This window comes from Etheostoma cragini, chromosome 22 (genome assembly GCF_013103735.1).
Source record: "Etheostoma cragini isolate CJK2018 chromosome 22, CSU_Ecrag_1.0, whole genome shotgun sequence".
In the NCBI taxonomy this organism is placed as follows: Eukaryota; Metazoa; Chordata; class Actinopteri; order Perciformes; family Percidae; genus Etheostoma; species Etheostoma cragini.
The window spans coordinates 18,664,016-18,679,903 of NC_048428.1; the positions used below are offsets into that span (position 1 = coordinate 18,664,016).

Sequence of the window (15,888 nt, forward strand, 5' to 3'; positions counted from 1 at the left end):
TATATTTTAACAGTTATTTTCAGGTTTTATTTTGAGTGTTATTACATGCAAGGCCAGAACTCCAGGCATACGGTGTTCCCTGGCAGAGGCCTTTGCCCACCCATTCTATCCGGATGTTATTTACAGTGCAGCCTAAAAACTGTTGTTTGGTATTCTAGGCTTTATCAGTTCTTGGTGACATCTGGCCGTACTGCCCTTCCTATTGAGAGGATCTGGGCCTGCGTATCAATCTCGACTGGGATGATGTATGGTCTTGCATTCCAGAAGTATCATGCAATCCAGACCATCAGCAGATTCACTACAATTTCATCTATTCATCCCCGCGAAAATGCACCACATGAAAACAATTAACAGCCTTTTATTCCCCTTTTTTACCCAATGAAAGCTCAAGGTACACATCTTCACATGTTATGGGAGTGCTCTCCTGTTGGTCAGTATTGGAACAATATTGCATCCAAAATGTCCGGCTTGTTTAATCTTACTGTGCCTGTTACTGTTGTGGCTTGATTCTGAACGAGCTGTCAGCCTTTCAGCTCTCTGGAACACGTGCTGTGTTTGCTGGACTTACAGCTGCTAAGAGGATGATTGCAACCAGTTGGAAGCCACCTTATGACTAGTCTGTTCATACACGGATTATTCCGTTTTTGTGACATACAGGGAACTACATGCAGCTTGCACCAGTGGAGCTCCAGGACAGATTTTGGAGACTTGGCTCAGCGTTGCTGAGTCCTTGCAATTCATGCAGTGAATTTGTGTTAGTCTTTACTTCTGTTTGCACGTGTGATTGCTCCCCTGTCTTGTGCCTGTCTGTGTATGTGTTTGTGTATGTCTGTTTCTGCATGTGTTATTTGTAAGATATGGACGTCGCTCTTTCTGTTGCGTTCTTTTTATGTGTCCACCCCCTTCCGGTCTTGCCTGTCTGTATGTTTTGGTTCTGGGACTAGTTTTTATGTTCCAGTGTTTTGCCTGTGGTTTGTTTGAGATTTTTCTTAAATTTTAGAATGAAAATAAAAAAACTTTTGATTACAAAAAAGTACGAGTCACGTGAGTCAAGTATGATTCATGTGTTAGCTGTGGTCGAACAAAATATAAAATAAAATGTATGACCCCAGTACATTCTTATCCAAGCTGTGAATTGAATTCAAAGTAAATATATAGAAGTTGTCATGAACAATTCTGCACCTCTGACAGAGATCATAAAATGCAGCATATGACAGAACAATAGACAGCTGATGCAGTGGTGCTCAGAGACAGAGGTCTCATGTTTGTTAGATGGCTCTCATGGCTCTTCCTCGACTCCTTGGCTCGAATCTCCTGTGGGCAAGACTAAGACGCGAGGAGAGGAATCGAAGAAATAAATCAAAGCAATTGCACACCACTTCACACCGTTCCGAGGAGACATGCCATTCAACCAGGAAACCGTAGCAAAAGCCCAAAGCCTGAAGTCTCGTCCCTCTAAAACCCATTTCCTCATTTCCTCTCTCCTCCCATGTCAACCTCCATCTCTCGCATGCTTCCTCGGTGGGACGGACTAAGAAGCGAGGGAGGGAAGCAAGTGGGATGCAACCCTAGAGAAAAAAGGAAAATCCCACGGTCACAGCTGTGACCATGACCTGACCCTGTGGTGTAACACATCCAAGTAGTGATGATAGCTGAAGGTTGTGAAATGGATTTAACCCCCTGCAACTTTGACAAATTTGATCAAATTGCTTAGATTACAGTAGACATATGGTTGTACAATGAAGATATTGCATACTCATACAGACAGAGGAGCACACAATTGGACACAGATCAAGAGTCATGTTTTTGTTTAGCCATTTGTTGGAACATTTTATGAATTTATAGTATTTGGTCACTTAAGAGAAGGATTTGGGGAGTAGTGCGTGGAAGCATGGAAGGGGAGGAGAGGGGACAAGATGAGGTGAAATATACATGGTGAGCTTTATTATAAGACTGCTGGTGCATTGTGGACAAGTTAATCCAGATTTAATGGTTCTTTGATATTGCAATAAGCAATGTTTACAATGTGTGCGTGCATTGGCAAGACAGTGTTTTAGGATTTAGTTACAGACAACAGACCACAACATAAGTAACAGAAAGTAAAAGCACTCCTCTCTCCAACTATTTCACCCCCGTTTCTACTGTTTTCTTTCAGGAACAAGTCATCTGGCAAGATTTCGGAAAAGACCTCTTGTTTTTCCCAAAATGTTGTCCGACAATTAGGCTTGTTCCAGATGTGCCTGCACAACATCTATCACTACTGATCTCTGCCCAATGCATGCAGGTTAGATTTGTGTCTGACTTGATCCCGACTTGCTCTGACGTCATGCACACTTGGGCAACAATAATCTCACAAGATCAAGGCGGACACAGTTTTTTGGAGCAAAGCGATGCAGTTGCTTTCCACCGCTTGCAAACTCCAGGGCATCACGGGAAATGCCTGGCTCTCAGCTGATCTAACAGCTGATTGGTTCAGAATTGACTCAAAATGATGATGTTTTGTGTAATGAATTAAAGGGATTTAAATTGCCATTTGTCTGATTTAAAGGCTTATTCTGTGCAGAACACGTGTGGCTGATAGTTATGTTTAGAAGTCACAGAATAAATCTGTTCAGATTACAGATCATCTTGCAGTCGGTGGAAAGCAACTGCGGACGTTTTTGTTGCTCACGTGCATGACGTGAGAGCGAGTTGGGATCAAGTAGGACACAAATCTAACTGCACGCATTGGGCAGCGATCGCAGGTGATCGATTCTGTGCAGGCCTGGCTCATCTCAAACAAGCTTATTCTGAGCCCGTCAGTGGCAAAAACAACCTTTTGGTGGATGTACTGTACATTGACACAAAACTGGACCAATTACTCAAAAGCTGTGTTAGGTAAGATGTAGACCGTTTCCTGCTGAAGTTTTGTGTCCGAGGGTTGTTGACTGGTCTGAAAGAATTACATTTTAAGTTGATGTCTACTGATTGTCTTGTTTTTGCTTTGCTTTTTGACTGATTTGCTTTTTTTCAACTCACCATAGTTTTACTTTCACAATTCAAATAATCATTTAATTAACTCTAATTTGTGTAACTAAGAATAGGAGGTAATGGATTGAGAATATAGAAGGCAAGGCAAGGCAAGGCAAGGCAGCTTTATTTGTATAGCACATTTCAGCAACAGGGCAATTCAAAGTGCTTTACACAAAATCAGTTAAAAAATAAAAACAGTTAAAAAAAAATAGAAGAAGAAAAGTCAGGAACATCAGGGAGCTGGTTAATTGTTTTGCATACACACAGATCATTGGTTAATCTCATGTGCTCAAATGATTTGTATGAATATGAATCATAATGCCATCAACCTTTACCCTCCGTAATCCTAAATTTCTTTTTAAAAATCCAAGACACTTGCCCCAAATGTGTGAGGCCATCCTGTTCAGACTGGCCAGCAGCTGAGGCTGATCAGCTGATCAGCCTCAGCTGCTGGCCTGTCATCAGCAGCACACACCTGCAGAGAATCACACACACCTGCAGAGAATCACACACACCTGCAGAGAATCATACACAACTGCAGAGAATCACAAAGCACAACGCAGCACGTGACAATCCAAAATTTCTTTTTAAAATTAAAGACATTTGCCCCAAATGTGTGAGGTCATCCTGTTCACAGTGCTGTCTAAAGAGCGTTCTATGTATTTTACCCCAGTCGATTCAGATCAATACAGTGGTGTGTTTACATGCACTTAAATGGGTCTGTTATTCTCAGCTTTCTGCAGTAACCTTATTTAAAACACTAACAAGCAACCACCAAAGAAAAGTTGGGGGGGGAAACCAATCATGTTTTAGAGTAATGACATTATTTCAGTTCATGTAAACACACTTCCTGCCATAATCCAATTTCTCCATTTAATCTAGTGTGCATGTAAATGTTGTCAAGGACTTTTGAAACATGTTTGCTATCTTTTCCTTCTTTGATCGTATTTTATAAGGAAACAAGGCAAAGCAATCCTGAAAATCGAGTTGAACATTACATTTTTATTTTTATTTGTGTTATGGTCAAAGAATACGCAGACAATACAACAATATTCTACCATGAAAGCAAGCAATGTAAACTATTTATTTCACCCCACTTGGTGAAAACAAATTTAAAGTCAAAATGAAATCAAAATTCTTTTCACTTTTGTGCTGGTAAATTTAAACAGCAATTTATAATTTTTCCCCTTTTCATTTTGTAAACGAAAAATTGACATATTTAAAGCGTCTAAGCTGCAGGCCTCTGGGTGGGTATTTTCCACAGTAACAGTTGACTAACCGCATGCCTACAGACATTAACTACGTTTACATGCACATAACATTCTGGTTTTTGTCCGCATTTCGAAAAAGACAACGTTCCGACTAAGCTGTTCACATGGCTAATGGAAGTGAATATTCCACTTATATTCCCATTTACATGTAGCCGTAAAATATACGATTTTTTTCAAAGTTTTCCAGCGGTGGCAGACTTGATGGACCATGTGAACACAACGTTGCTCTTTTCATTCCTTCAACCAGCTTCTTAAAAAGGTCAGCGTAGCATTGTGTGCGCATATCCAAGAACCTGTTGATATCCAAGTCTTTGATAATGTTATAAAGTAGCTGTGTTTCTCCTTCTAATCAGATCTGCAGCCCTGCAAACTGTTAGCTGGTTGGGTTGTGTACAGAAACCATAGCAACGCACAGAGCTGACCATAAACCTGTAGTTAAAACCTTGATGGAGACACAAATTCCAAAATGCACTGTATATATGTCCAAACAAGGCCTCTAAAACACGAATAATACTGAAATATTCCACGTCTTAATCGAATGCTACATTTGGAAAAAGCTTTATTCGTAATATTCAACCGGATACTGGTATTGTTACACTATAATTCTGAAAATGACAATATTCTAAACTTGATACAGGTCTTGTAAACAGAATATTCCGCTTGGATATTCAGAATAAGGCCTTTTTCCAAATATAAACTTTTCCGTTAAGACATGGGATATTCCGGAATTATTCGGGTTTGCAAGGTGCAACATGTCCACCAGTGCTGGTAAACTATGGAAAAATGGTATCGTTTTAAAAGATGTTTATTTCCATATTGAAATAGAGTGGTGCTCATGAGTTCAGCCAATGAACCCATGCTAATGTTGACTAAAAAGAGGAATAAAAAATCCTCTTTTTAGAAATTAATTTGAATGCCTTCATTGGAAAATTAGGAAAAATTCAACCTTTAGGGACACCTATTTTCTTTGTAAACCAATACTGTATTGTAAATGAATAAATGTTCTGCCTTTAAATACAGTATACACACCCCTATGTTAAATTCCCATAGAAGCGGGCAGATTTTTATTTTTAAAGGCCAGTTATTTCAGGGATCCAGATTACTATGCATCCTGATAAAGTTCCCTTGGCCTTTGGAAGTAAAATAGCCCACATCATCACATGCACTTCATCATACATAGATGGGGTACTTTTCATAAAATCATCTCTCAATGCAAATCAGATCAGCTATTAAGCTAGCTGAAATCAAACCATGCCAATCTCTATGTATAGTGAAGTGTATGTGATGATGTGGAGCTATGCTAATTCCAAAGGCCAAGGGAACTTTCTCTGGATGCATAGTATCCTGATCAATGAAATAACTGGCCTTCAAAAATAAAAACCTGCCTGCCTCTATGGGGATTTACCATAGGGGTGTGTATACTTATTATATACAATTCATTCACCAAGGAAATTCATTCACCAAGGAAATAGGTGGAAATAGGTGTCCTTAAATGTTGTATTTTTCCTAATTTTTCAAATGAAGCTTTAGCATGGGTTCATAAACTTGTGAGCACCACTGTACACAACATTTCGATCAGTAATGGATATTTAATAATTCAACAAACAAAATATGCAAGACACTTCCTCAGAGTATGGATCCTATTATCTTGCACGCTTCTAGCATCAAACTGGGAATGACCAAAGACATTTTTAATCAAAGAGAAATGCCACTGATTTTCTATTTAGATGATTTTCTTGCTTTCTGGCCAATAAACTGATGATTGAACAGGAAGGGTAGCGTTGGAAAAATAGCAAGGGTGAACAAAATAACCTTCAATCAAAAGGTATTTATTTGATTAATTATCATTGAAGAAGCCTAGTGAAACTCCAGAGGGAGATGAAATGCAGTTGTCTACATTTGTGCTTTCTTTCTGTCCTTCTCGGGTTCTTTCTCTCGCTCTGCCAGGGGACTTGTGAGTGAGTGGCTGAGTTGGGAAAAGCATCAGTATCCATTTATCCACACCATTACCCACATCAACCAACATCGCACACATGGTCACTCTCTCTGCGATCTCCAAGCCATGAGATGACACGTTGACCTCTGGCAAGTGCTGGCCTGTGATTACTGGAGACCACATGAGGAGAGAGACACAGCCCAATGATGTTGGGTAAACTATAACTTTAAGAAACGACAAATAGAGAGGGACATTTCAGTTTATATTTTATACTAAATTTGAGATAAGTAGAATTTGATTTCTAATACAGAGCCATCTGAATTAGAAAATTACAAAAATTGCAGTTTTACAATTTTGCTTCTCAAAAGCTCAAATTAACTTCATTAACATTGATCAAATATGGGTGCAATCATGGATTTCTGCACAGGCCTACCAGGCACAGGTCCAGGGGCCCAAAGGGTCCTGACTCAACATGTAAACAAAACTGATGCAAAACGACTACGCTAAAAGGTAAACACCTAGTGAATGATTTCCAAAATCTTCATGATACTGATGGATTTTTGAGTTGTTGCTTTTTTTCCACATTTGAGTCAGTGTTTTCCCTTGACTAGATAGACTCCTAGTGATGTTGAGATGTTGGAATTTTTTAACTTGAATCAACTCAAACTATTACGAGGAGAGGCTGCAGTCTCTTCATCTCACAGCCAATTCAATTTTAGGAGAGGTTAACAACGGGTCAAAACTTAATGAGATTGTAAGATAAGTTCAACAATAGTCTCGCATTTCCAGACCTTCTCCCACAGCGTTGCAGAGGAGGGTCTTGCTAGTCCACACAGCATTTTGGGATGGGAGAGAAACGTGCTCTGGTTTACTCTGGCTCTAGGCACTGTTTCTGTGTAGTCCAAGTGTTTTTTCTTCTTCTGGCTTTGCTAGTTTTCACACCAAAAGGACCTGATAATCATTTTCTAGCATTGTAACGTCACCGGTACAGTACGTGCTCTATGCTCCCATGTCAACTTGTGGAATAAAACACAGGAATTGAAGACAGAGGGACTCAAGGTTCAGAAGATCAACAGCCAACAGATGTGCTCTTTCAGACTGATGTTCATTATTGCCCATATTAGCCTCCTTAAAAGGTGCAAACTTACATGTCCAACCCTTTTGTAGCCTTGATGCTTCAGCTAAACAGAACACTAAACTATTCCAGTATTCTTGAAGTCTGTCACATAAAGAATACTGAAATCATGACATTGGAACTCTGTGATTAAATCTGGTAAAACTGCCAATCTTTGTTCATATGTCACGCTGTTAGGTTTAGGGAAAGCTTGGTGGGCTAACGGTTCCATGACACGCGGGAATAATGGGACAGTTAAGGACACACACAGGACATAAACCTCGCTCTCCTGGGTGAAAGATCTGTGTTTGACCCATCCACCACCCTACCAACCTCGCTAGGCGGAAATTCCCTATTAAATATTCAGTGCTAAACCCCCACTAGATGCTGCTTTCCCCAGTACGTTCTACAGACATGCCTTTCTCGTTGAAACGGTCATGGACAGCCACTGTCCAAACGTCCGTATTTTACGCCTTTGGAGTGAGAACGGGTTATAATATAATGCTGTTGAGAAAAAATCATGTGCATTAAGTAATTTGTACTTTAAAGTTCCTTTTTCAGCACTACTTGACATTGTTGTGACCTCTACAGTCTTAAAGCAACACTATGTAACTATTTGTACCTTAAAATAATGTTTCTAAAACTTTTTCAGTGCTTCATCAACATGTAACAGGTGAACGGCACTTCTGCATTTCCTTTGCGGCTCTCTACCGGCTTTAACCGCACTATGTAAGTTTGCCAGATCGGGTAGCGGATCGGTAGTTCCAATGAGACATAATGGGAAAATTCCGCTTCCAACACGTAGGGGCATTGAAGTGGGAAACGTTAAAATAGTGTTGCTTAAAGAAGTGTTAGCCGAAGGCTAGCAGTTGTATTTTAGTGTTGTCAGAAGTTGTTTGTTCGAGCAACAATTACGACCCATAGTTGAGTTTAAAATGGCGTCTCCCTTTAATGGTTGTAATAATCATGACGAGGGCAAAGCAGGACATAAGGTGGCAACGTCTAAACCAGGCCGGTTGGTGTGGTGAATGGGTCAAACAAACAGGGCCGGATTGTGTCCCGTATTAAGGATAAGGATTTTTTACCAAAAAAATTGAACTAAAGTTGTGTAGGTTTGATTGACGCTGATGTGATTACTAAGGAGTTGGTGTAGTGACATCAAGCATGTTTTACTTGGTGAAAAGATGAAGATAAATTAGGGAAACAAAGTTAGAGGGTGTAGGTATAACATGTCAATAAGTGGCCATCATTTAAAACTCAATGTCAAGGCTGAAATGAGAAGTGGATTAATCAATCAACATATACATAATCTGCTCCTATTTTGAGTATTTAATTCATCCTTTTGAGTGTTTTTTGGAGAAAATCCAACATTCTCTCGTTCCAGTTTCTTCCATGTGACTATTTGCCGCTTTTTGTGGTTTTAGCTTTAGTTGTTTTGTGACTGTCTGTTCTGTATTTGAAAATGCCATCTTTGACTCTGGGAAAGTGTGATTTTTAAAACCATTTTTAAACCATTATTCAAGTAAATATGCAGTACATTAAATGGCACATGCAGCATGGCTAGATTAAAAACGCGTACCACTGGAAACAATACAATACACATAGTTCACATGCCCTGTTAAGACTTAGTTAAAATAGGTCTGCGCTGTCAACTTGTGAAATCTTAAATTAAAGTTTACAACTGCTTCTTCACCTTGCAATAGTTTGATTATCAGCTGATTAAGATTTAAAGATTAAGTCAGCATCACGGCCAGATCAAGTACCCTACCCTACCTGAGCTAATGAGGACTAGGAAGCAGCTGGACAGGCAGGTCATTCAGGGCAGCTGCTGAAGATTAGAGGAAGATGACGTTCCTGATACGCGCTGAAATTTCTCCGTCTTTATTGTCCTTGCCAACTCCTCAACCTTCCTCATTCAACCCTGATTTTGATAATCTTTTTATCATAACCTGCATATTTGCAATCTAATGGGAAACGGGCACAAAGGGTCCAAAAGAATCTGGGAGAGGGACAGTTTTTTTTTTTTTTTTTAGAGGAAAACATCTAAAAGGATCATAAAAGGATAGCCTTAGATCTAGAAACAGATAAGATAAGTCAGATAGGAACTAAGAAAATCTCTCAGATAGACAAAGACAAAGTGAAGCTAAAGGAGAAAAAGACGAGTTCTTGTCTGGCGTGTCTCTGAAAGCCAAACGTGAAGTCACCTTGAAGGTTACTTCTATGCTCACAGTAAATGCATTCCTGCACTTTTGTGTTATTTTGTTTAGTTTTTTGGGGGAGAACCCTTTTTATACTTTTCTTCCCTTTACTCCTTCCACCTCTCCTCAGAGAGAACACGTTTTCCTCTTGGTTTGACACAATCGATTTCAGCCCAGTTCCAGTTTGAGTCATTTTCCCCGTCTCTGCCGGCCTCTCCTCTCTCTTTCTCTTGAAATATTTGTACAACCATCCAATTACTTCCTTCTGTCAATCCAATTAATTTAAATTGCAGCACCGTTATTGTTGGCATTAACGTAAAGGAGACATGCACATGAGGCTAATTAATATGGCAGGGATGACATTAATGTCGTGTTAGAGATTAAAGCAGAGCAGGTGGCAGAAAATCTTAAAGTTCCTCTTCCCTGCAGGTTTTTACCATGTCTGTTCACACCCTAATTTAACAACTATTAGTCAAATCATTTGAATTTCTAGAGCCCTAAACCACACATTTGTCTCAGAGAGTTTTACGGTCCGTAAATCGCAACAGCCTCTGTCCTCAACGAGAGCAACCGAGGATCTCAACTCTGCAGCCCTGACACGCGCTCCTGTATAAAACGACACAAAGACAAACCAATTTGGTATTTTTAAGGATGCATGCCCCTGAAAATGTTGTCCCAGTAATTGCACTCATACACTTGAGTTTTGTAAAACGTTTGCCCTGCGCCTACACTCCACACAAAAATCCATTGTGCTCCGAGAGGCTCCTCAAAATTTCATTTGCTCTAAATCACGCTACCTTTGTAGTGGGAGATGGTGTCAGCCACCCTTGAGAAAAGTGCCAAAAAAATTGCTATCTTAATCTTCTTCACAGAGCATGGCCGTCGTGTGAGCCTTGATTTGAGTTCCGATGGACTTTAAGAGTAAAATATTTTTACAACGGGAGAAAAGTATTGAAATTGCTCTATGAAACATTTTACAAATCCAGTTCTCCACTATCCTTGCACAGTATATTCCACTCAGTGGCTACTGACGTGTTCCAACTGATTATTGTTGAAGCTAGGCACTTAGCATGTTAACCTTTTGTTTAGTTATTCACACTACCCTGACGCTTTAGTTAAATATGACCATTATATAACAGTTTCAAGCAATCAAACTGCAGTAAGATTTTTCAAACCAAGGAATGAGCCAGATATAGGTTTTTCAGTTCGCAGGCCAGCTAGTTTGTGTGCTAGGAGAGAACAAGACAAGCAAGAGTTCGTTAGAAAACGTGTTGCTCTGAAGAGTGCAACATCTACGCACCTTTTTCTGAGCTTGACAAGGTTGTGCAGGAGGACTTGAGGCTGGAACATGTCTCTCCAGGCTTTCAGTCTCAGTGTAAGCAAAGGTGCAACCAATCAGCTTGTTTGATTTGAGTGGTGTGCCACCTATAGTTACCCACAACACCCTTCTCTGTACAGATTCACAGTGATCTTTACATTTATTGCCGCAGAACTGTATTGCAAGGTGAGTATTTTTTTGCCATGTTTATTACAGGAACATGCTGGACAGCACATGGACAGCAGAATGGAATTGGAAGTTAAAATACACAAAGTTGTTGAAGGTGTCTGTGTAGATGATTGCTTTGCCTTTGTTTACCTCAAAGGAGCGAACAAAGACGAAAGGTATCTCATACTCACAGGCAGATGGGGGTTAGGTTAGGGTTACTTAGTCAGGGAGGACTTGGTGGTGCGTGTGCACTCTGGCGTGGTCTGTGTCTTGTCTTAAAAATGGGCAATTACTCAGTTTCTAATTGAAGGGTGTGTGTGTGTGTGTGTGTGTGTGTGTGTGTGTGTGTGTGTGTGTGTGTGTGTGTGTGTGTGTGTGTGTGTGTGTGTGTGAGAGAGAGTGTGTTTCGTCTTGCTCCCTCATTTTCACAATGTTGACCCTTTTCAGCACACTCATTAGAGTCCTAGTCAGGCATGGTTGCCAGGCTTTGTTTGGTCAGCTTTGGCAGGACCACAAACCGACTGGCAGTCCTGTTTGTCTCCAGGTTGCCCTCAAAGTAGAAGATCAACAACAGTTTTTGTCAGTGCCCAGAGGAAACCCACTCAGATAACACAAAGTCAGCCAAAGAGGTCACCAAATCTCAAACTTACTTGCTAGGATTCTTTCTTTTTAAGATAAAGGACATGCTGTGTTTGACAGTTTTCACCTCTAAGAACAACAAGAATGCAGAGAACAATGGATGCTGGTTCGTACACCTTTGTTCCTATTACAAGCCAAGTCAACAAATTAGTTTGTTAGGAATTCCAAAGCCAAAGAGCAAGTAAATAGTCAACAAACGGGGCTAACTTTCAAGCCTGCGCTACTTTTTTTGACAATGGTGAGAACTTGTATTACCAGTTGAACTTACCAAATCATGAAGCAGCGGACGATGCATTTGGACCAGAACGTGGTGATGCCACAGTATTTGAAAGCACTATAACAACACATGGGCTCTTGGAAACTCCATGGGCTCTGGCTAAAGGCAGACTATAGGAGAGAAACTTAAAAGTTTTTTAGCGGAAACTGAAAAAGACTTTGCCTCCATCCCTGACGAATGCAGACCACAATCTACAGAATGGATATTAGCCACGCTGCTAAGAGATGAACAGCCTGCTTCATGCATCCATGCGGATAGACAGCAGTCACAGACACAGCAATTAAAAGCATACCGTTGTTAACAAAAACCAAATGAGTAAAAATATCAATGATGCGGCTCTAAACAACCTACACACACACACACACACACACACACGCACACACAAGCTCTTTCTTTTCAGATGCAGTACTTGGGTATTTGGTGATTTGCAAGGCAAATGACATCTAAAAAATGAATTGTAAAAATTGGGACATATTCAGTTAACAGTAGTTATGTAGTAACTGAGCACTGTTGAAAGCGTAATCATCTAAAAAAAAAAAAAACACTGTCCAGTTTTAAGCCGAGACATCTTTTGACCTGCACGTTACCAGCTATGCTCAATGGGTGCATATGTACGGAGGCCCAGATATGTAAAAATGTCAGAACTCCTAATACTTTATACTGACTTGAATTCTGACTTTTTTCCCAGAATGTTGAATGTCACAGTATTGGTTTTTAAGTCAGAATTTGGGCTTTTAACTCAGAATTATGCAATCAAAGTCAGAATTCTGTGATCAAAGTTACCATATTTGCGTATTTGATCCTCCTGATGATCGTTTCCTGCTCTTTTGACACACATTATTTAATAATGTATAACAAATTGAAAAAATTACACAAGGAAAGCTTGAAAGTGTGCATGTCCGTGGTTAGGGAAAGAAGAATATCTTTACTGACAGACTTGCCAATCATTTTTTGCATTATTTAAGGTCACATTTGAAGCAGTCACACAGCAGATGGAGAAGAAAAAGACCTTTTATGGAGCAGCCCACTGTGGCAGCAATGAGAAGACTTGACCTGAAATCCAATCTTATGTCAGGAGCCGCTGTAGTCCAGGAGGCTCTTACAGTTGCAGGGAGAGTTATTAGTGGGTCATTTGTCCAGTTTGCCAATCCGTAGCGTTGATTGACTTATTGACCCACAATCCTTTTAATTGTAGGTGAGTCCCGAGTGACAGATCTCTAACAAAAACAGGTCTGGTCTCCAGCTGAGTCTGAGCTGAATGTCTGTTTCTTTCAATGAATTATATTCATGTTCTTGGACAGAATTCTGCAGACATCTGAGTTTTTATTTTTGCTTTAGTCCTATAGAAATCTTGTAAGTTAAGGTAAGGGCAAGGCAAATTCACCAGTGTTTTTTTATTTGGGATTTGTTAAGAACAAAATCTATGTACACTCAAGAGCACTCTTATGCACAAATGATAATAAGTAATTATGTTTTTTTCGTCTGTTCTAATTAAAAACGTATAAAGTTTCTCCTTTATAATTTTGTAACTAATTATTTTCATTATTTCCCACATAATTATATGTTTGTTTGTTTTAATAAATACACACTACACTTACACTTCTGCTCATTTGTAAAGCACTTTGAATTGCCAATGTGTATGAATTGGGCTAGGACTATATAAATAAACTTGTATTGCTTTGCCTTCAATTCACATCAATTATGTTAACAGTGAACCTTGCCATTCAATAATAAGTGATTGATCACGCTATTTATACTCCTGCACAGCTGAATGAATAATGCCTTCCATGCATTGGTTTTATTTGCGGCTCTGCATCCACTGCTGACGCTATTAAATAGGCCTATGATGTCTCATTTTTCACTAACCTCTTGCAGCAGTACCTCCAATTCAGAATATTTAAAGTTTACCTCTCTTTTGGAGTTGACACCTCCATCGTCTTTACCACGTCTTTTTGACATTTCTCTAAATGAGCACATGGCCCTTCCATCTCATGCCCTTTTATGGGAATTAAAGGGGCTTTAACTTATGCTAAATGGGAGCAATAGTCACGACTTTCAATTTACAAAGACATTGGGATTCATCATTCTAAGATAGGATGACCATATTTTGACTTCCAAAAAAGAGGACACTCGGCCGGCCTCGAGACAAATTCAGACAGGCTTCCCAGAGGTTAATGGACATGCTTTATTATGCCTCAATGGTACAAAAATAACTTATGTAATACAATCCAATCTGTAACAAAACAATAGCTCTTTTCAAATAAATAAACAATTATGAAACAATGTATGTGACCTGTTCTGTTTCAGCTTCAACGAAATATCTCTGAACACCTTCAATGTAAAAAGATAAGGTGTTTTTGGTGTCCATGTGAGCTTTGAGATCTCCAGCACCTTTATTAGACACTGAAACATATGTGCTAGCTTTGCATATGATGCACTCCGCCTCCCACGTGTCCCAACCGGGACGGTATGTGGAAAGTTTTTTTGCAGTTCAACTGTGGCGCTTCACTTACGGTTTGTGTCCAATGCTGCTCTGCTGTCTGATCTGCTCCCTGTCTGATCTGCTCCCTGTATGTGCTCCCTTTCTGAGCTGCTCCCTGTCTGAACTGCTCCCTGTCTGATCTGCTCCCTATTTGTGCTCCCTGTCTGATCTGCTCCCTGTTTGTGCTCCCTGTTTGATCTGCTCTCTGTATGTGCGCATTGCAGAGCTGCCCGCAAAGCAGCCTCTCAGGAATTACGTCATGCAAAAAAAGTACCATAGTATTGTGTGCAAAGTGACAGTCAATATAAGTACCCGCTTACGGTCCCATGAAAGACAGTGAAAACCGGACATTTTAATGAATTATTAAAAAAATGTATAAAGAAATGATGCATAACCTGGGCTTAATGAATTTGCTTTACGAACCCAAAGACACAAGATGAAACAATAGAGAGATTGGAGGGAAATATCAGATAAATATCAGATCAGAATAAAAATGTTTAGTTCTGGACTGAGAGCACATGTGATGTGCGCGCATGCACACGGTACAGCGGTAAAATTCATAACTTGATTTTCATTCAAATCCCACTGAAAACTCAAATAGCAAGAAACCAGACTGAAACTTGAAAACACAAAAGACAAACAGCCTGTGAAGGCAACACACTTTCTTAAATGTGTTTTTATTTTAATTTAAAAAAAAATCTTTTCAGATTTAATTTTTTTTTAACCTGAATCTGCATTTAAATGATAGATTGGATTTATGCTGCTAATTTTAATAACCAAGGGCAATCTTAGTAAAAACAAACTAAAAAAAACGGTAAAAACAAACAGGGCAACACTGCTTGAGCTGAGAAATAAATACTGAACATCATACGGCGATTAAATTTCAACTACTATGAATTCCCACCAACTACAACAAACTTTTGACACCTGTAAGGTTTAAACACAAAGCGAAATATAACCTCTTATTTCTTGTTGACATTACAACATTCATTCTCACACATGCACACACAAAACAAAACCATGTACTGTGTATACAGTTATTTTTGGAAGCAGGGACATGGTGACTCGTTACAGTTATGAGTCTCCTTATTTATGTGCGTGTGTGCGTGTGTGTGTGTGTGTGTGTGTGTGTGACACATTCTGTAAGGAGTGTGAGTGTGTGATGAATGTGACAGAGTGCTTACTGCTGTAGCAAATAAGTGCAGAGTGAGCGTCCAGGGGAGTCTGGCTCTGTCCAGGGATCACACTGAGCAATCGACCTCAATGCAATGCAGCTGCAATCAATTTAGGGGTCTGTGTGTGTGTGTTGAGATAGGGGGTGTGGGGTGTGGTGGCCTGGAGGTACCATAATGGAAGGGTCACAGGTTTGATCCCTAAAGAAGCAGAAACAAGACTTCCATTAGAGAAAGGACTGGCAATGTTTAAAACGGTCACTCTGCTTATGGCTTTGTGACAGCCAGGAGTTTTAGTGTT

The 15,888-nt window shown here is 39.8% G+C and overlaps 1 protein-coding gene across 1 annotated transcript in view; it reads right to left on the reverse strand.

The window, feature by feature from the left end:
- Positions 1-1,107: 1,107 nt before the first annotated feature.
- The window catches only part of tnk2a (tyrosine kinase, non-receptor, 2a), a 41,275-nt gene continuing 26,494 nt past the window's right edge, over positions 1,108-15,888 (reverse strand). The window contains exons 23-24 of the transcript XR_004655181.1: positions 5,044-5,048; positions 1,108-1,118 (exon numbers count right to left, since the gene is read on the reverse strand). The gene's annotated coding sequence lies outside the window, so the exon portion shown is untranslated. The remainder of the gene's footprint in view (positions 1,119-5,043; positions 5,049-15,888) is intronic.